The sequence below is a fragment of the Opisthorchis viverrini genome (assembly GCF_000715545.1).
Source record: "Opisthorchis viverrini unplaced genomic scaffold opera_v5_204, whole genome shotgun sequence".
NCBI classification, from domain to species: Eukaryota; Metazoa; Platyhelminthes; class Trematoda; order Opisthorchiida; family Opisthorchiidae; genus Opisthorchis; species Opisthorchis viverrini.
The window spans coordinates 161,612-166,470 of NW_008751860.1; positions in this window are offsets into that span (position 1 = coordinate 161,612).

Here is a 4,859-nt window from a genome sequence, read left to right on the forward strand (position 1 = left end):
CCACGACCGGTTTCGCCCTTCTTGGGGCTCATCAGGTAGGCGCAGTCCCCGAGTTTTCGTCAACCTTATGTTCTACTTGAACCCAAATTGCACTGTTTTCGAGATGTACACTCATTTGCAAATCAATTTGGTTTTCACGAGAGACTCAACTGAATCTCTCGTTTATGATGTCTTCCAGCTGAATGTGCTGCACACAGGCCGTCTCATGATTCAGTTGACACGATATTCCAGATATCGCAGTATATTTTCAGCAACTTTGTGAGTGGTTGCCTTTATGAGCAAAAGCAAGTCCGAACGATTAAAAAGCTCGAGTGTCATGCAGAGCGGTATTCACAGAGAGGTGTGCAAATCAGTCTGACCCATGAGTTGCACTTCCGACCAGACGAATTCATCTGGGGCTTCTCAAGTGGAATATTCAATCGGAGAACTAAATCAACAACTTGTTTGATACTCTCTCCGATTTCCAGAAGGAACCAACAGCGTGCCCAAAATTAGAATTTAGACAAACTTTCCGAACCATTTGCGAAGGTCTTAAGTATGTGATCACTTTTGCAGCATAATTTGCGCGTTAGCTGCACGCACCCACATCCAAATCACGCCAAATTCTGTCTGACTTCACTTTTGCCCATTAGGGCTGGATTAACTTTCCCTGGTTGTGAATTTGTGATGAAATACGGCAGAAATCAAAGGTGCATTCTTGAACAGACCTCCCACCGAGTCACAAAGAAAAAAAGCAATTTTATTGCAGTTCCCCTAGTCGCAAGATGCAGAATATGCCGGCACTAATTCGGAACAATGGTCGCGACTCATGTGAAGTTTAAATGTACTCATTGACACATTTCGTGTGCGAAATGCTACTTTTTCAACTAACTTAGAGTTAGATTCGCTTTCTTTTATCTAGTTAAATCAAGTTGCACGGACAATGCGTTTGAAGAAGCGGCTCTGTAACAAAAACGAGAATCAGCGGAGATTCAGTCGATTGATTCGTTAAAACAAAGACTAGTTCGCAGCTCACCAGCTGCACACAATGTTTCATACAATGTTGTTTGAAACTCGATGCAACTAAGCTCGGGGCAACCTGCAAGCTATCACGTTCTGAATTCGACAGGATGAACCAATTGCACTTCTCAGACTCACTCTTCGCCGAAGTTTTTTCTGTCCGCTGAACTACTTATAGTTTCCTGGTAGTACGTGCAGACTTGGAAAGTTCAGTTGACATTTGATCCTCTAAGTTTGGTCGTTCTAGTTCGAAAAAGTGAGAAGCACTGTACAACCATTTTACTCCCATTGCGAACTATCAGCGGCACGAACATCTAGGTACCATAACCTACTAGCTGGTTGTGGAAGGGTAAGCGATTCGGCCTTGAGCGACTGATCATCAGTGTGACTAACTCGCACTTAGAGGGAATAGAACACCACTCATCCTTCCCATCACGTGATCACGTGTGCACTGGCTCCGTGAGTGACAATGGTTCACATGGAATACTAACTCGTCTTGTGATCCATCCATTGATCTGATTCCAATTCTTGTCAAGCCGTTTTTTGTTTAAACGATAGAGTTTGCAAGGCGTTCGATAGGCCTTGTGTCCAAGTACACTGATTTCTTGGCGGGCAGTGATTAGAGCGTGTGCCTTCATCGACTTTTCCTAACCTAAATTAAAAGTCCAATGCAAATCCGTGTCTTCGTTGTCTGTTATACTCTTCCGATTCCTAACTCGAGTCAGGTGACGTTCAGTGGGTCATTTATAGTCATCGAGATGCAAAGAATGTCTGCGCGGATGAGCGAGGAGAAACACCGAAAATTCAATGCCCCACAGACCAAAAATTTTCCTTCTCAACCGTTCACAGTGAGATAACCGAAACACTTCAACCGAAATCTCACCAGGCATCTGGTAAAAATGATCACTTCTTATCAAAACTGTCGAGGAATTCGTTACAGACAGACAGAATTTTCGTTTCCGTCTGATCCGTAGGTTACAATCTATTTGGTTACTTGCCAAGTCCGCAGGGGGTTGAGCTCCTAATCCTCGAAGTGTTAGATAGAAAAGCATAATCGTTCGTGTCTCAGGTTCATCGCGATGTGACTTGTAGGCAGAATTTTTGCTCGAATGGATTTCCTGATCACCCGGAAATCCCAAACAACCAAATCACTTGTCTTCGTTCAGTCAGATGTCTGTGTTTGATAAAGGAACCCTGTTAATCTTTGTCCAAAAAAATACTCGATTTGTCTTGAAAAACATTTGATTAGGCTGTCCCGGAGAGGTCCGAAATCTCTTGAGTAGTGTCTTGTCAGGTAGGACAACTGTCGATCCATCTTTCAGCTCAGTACTTCGACTGAGCAGATGTGTCACTAGGATAAGTTGGCTGATCTGCGCTGATTGACGGATCGAGATGACATCTGCAGCTGACATCTGTTTTTTCGACAGATGTCGTAATCGCACAAAAAAACCCATAGGATCAGAAGGAACTGAGGGAGTAGTGTCTTGTCAGGTAGGACAACTGTCGATCCATCTTTCAGCTCAGTACTTCGACTGAGCAGATGTGTCACTAGGATAAGTTGGCTGATCTGCGCTGATTGACGGATCGAGATGACATCTGCAGCTGACATCTGTTTTTTTCGACAATGTCGTAATCGCACAAAAAACCCATAGGATCAGAAGGAACTGAGGGCAATGAATAAGCACAGAAATATGTTTTAAGTTTCCGTGTATAAAGAAAGTTTAGTACAAAATGCCGCGACAGTATCCTCGCGTGTTCGGGCGCCCTGTTTGATTGTTTGTCTGCTCGCCGAGTTCGGCAGTTGTGTGCAGTGTTTTTCATTACAGTTCGCATCATTTTGACTGTTTTTAGTTGACAAGTGGCAGATGAGCTGGTTACCATGGCAACCTACTTGTCTTTCATCCAGAGACTTACAGCGTCCTACGCAGAATGGCCTAGAAGTCGACCGAGTTTCTGAATACGGAGACGATATACCAAGACTACCCATGGTTGGATAATCCGGTTCGAATCGTATACTTGGACACGTGACTTATGTACTTCTCGCCTTGCAAGTGCAAAGAACATAAGCAGCTCACATTAATCGGCCGATAATGAAATGGTTAACTATAGCAAATGGGAAGCTGTTCCTCCATAGCCTTGGTGACTGGCATCAGTCAGTGAAATTCCGTCCCGGTGCTTGTCAAACACACACCTGCCTTCAAAAACAGTGAATCGCTTGGACAATCCACATGAAAGTGGACTTTTTCACTGAGTACTTGGTCTACTCACTGAAACAGATCAATATTTTATCGAAATAAAAACTCAGTGACCTGACTTTGTGACCTACTTAGCTTTGGTCCTTCCAGAAAGCACACGAGAAGTTTCCAGCTAACACTGCAAGAGCCCCACGCTCAGATTCACTGAAAATTTGACCCAGTGACCGCCTCATCGTCGTGCGTCAGTGTACTTTTTTGGGATTTGTTGTTGGCCTGTTGGAGGTTTACACGCGAATGTCGATAGCACACAGTGGCGTCATCGGTCCTCATCCACCGGACGTCTGGAGCGCGACAGGCTTAACAGGTCAACTTTGAATACGTCTGGAGAAGGCAGCCATTAGAAGAAGAAGCCATTAGAACAAAGACGATGGTTAACGACTAACAAAAGAGAGGACTGGAATAAAGGGAAGGTCTGATCCGGCTGACACATTCTCCACTAGTCATGTCATGACTTTACCATCCGGTTTCCCCAGGGAAAAATGACGGTTTGTGCGGCTCATATTGTGACGCTGCCAAGATCCGGATTAATCCCCGCGGTGTGGCCCCGATGATGGTCATGATACAATTCAGAAGGCATATGCACTAATAACAAGATCCGGATCCCCGCGGTGTGGCCCCGATGATGGTCATGATACAATTCAGAAGGCATATGCACTAATAAAAGATTTTACTATGGTTGGTTGACGTGTGTTGCAATACGTATAAAAATAAATGTAATGCGAAATGGGAGCAAGTCAAAAAGGGAACTCATCGTATGGGAGAGACCCTTGGTGGAAGTCCGGACAGCGGGAACGTTTCCTCTGCAGTTTGGCTGCTACACGTATTCCTTAATTGCCCGTGGACTTGGAGTGTTTGGCTGACCCCTTGCCCCTGCGCGCGAGCGAGTCTGTGTGCCCTGACTGGGTTCGTTTTCCCTTTATGTAGGTCCCAGTGCGTGTACGTGGGCGCGTCAGCTGACTAGGTGGTGCAGACGATCGATGTCCGATGAGTCAGCTTAATGTGACGTGTTTGTGCTTATGAGAAAAAAGACGAGCCTCGCGATCCAGTGAGCGACTGTGAGCTGAACAGTCAAGTATGAGTGTGACGGGGTAGCTACAACCCATAACCGGAACACGAAGTGAAGGTTATTTTATTCTCTTTGTAGCGCATCCTCACGCACTCTACAATTACTTTGTCAACCACGAGTTCGAACAATACGAAGGCAGTGTTCTTGCTCCGCCTGGTAAACAGTGCATCCGTTCCAGCGCACTTGTGGCTAGAATGGTATCCCTCATAGTGCTACAGCCACATGGTTCAGAAAACTGCAAATCTCCACGACGTTTTCCCGCATTGCGATTGCTCCCGCTTATCATCGTCTTCATTATCCTCCATGAACCCAACCACGTCTTTGTCCATTGTAATGAAGCATCAAGGAAGGTCAGCAATGTCATTTGGCCCGTATTATTGCAACCGCTCCACCTGGCGTGCCTCACTGCGATCGACCAAGAAACGTGCACGTCAGTTACGTGAACGCTGGTTGACTTGTTCATCCGGCTCTATTGACCCACGTGACTGGCGTTCCTCATTGGGCTGCCTTGATCCGAGTTCTTCATGAATCGGTTGTGG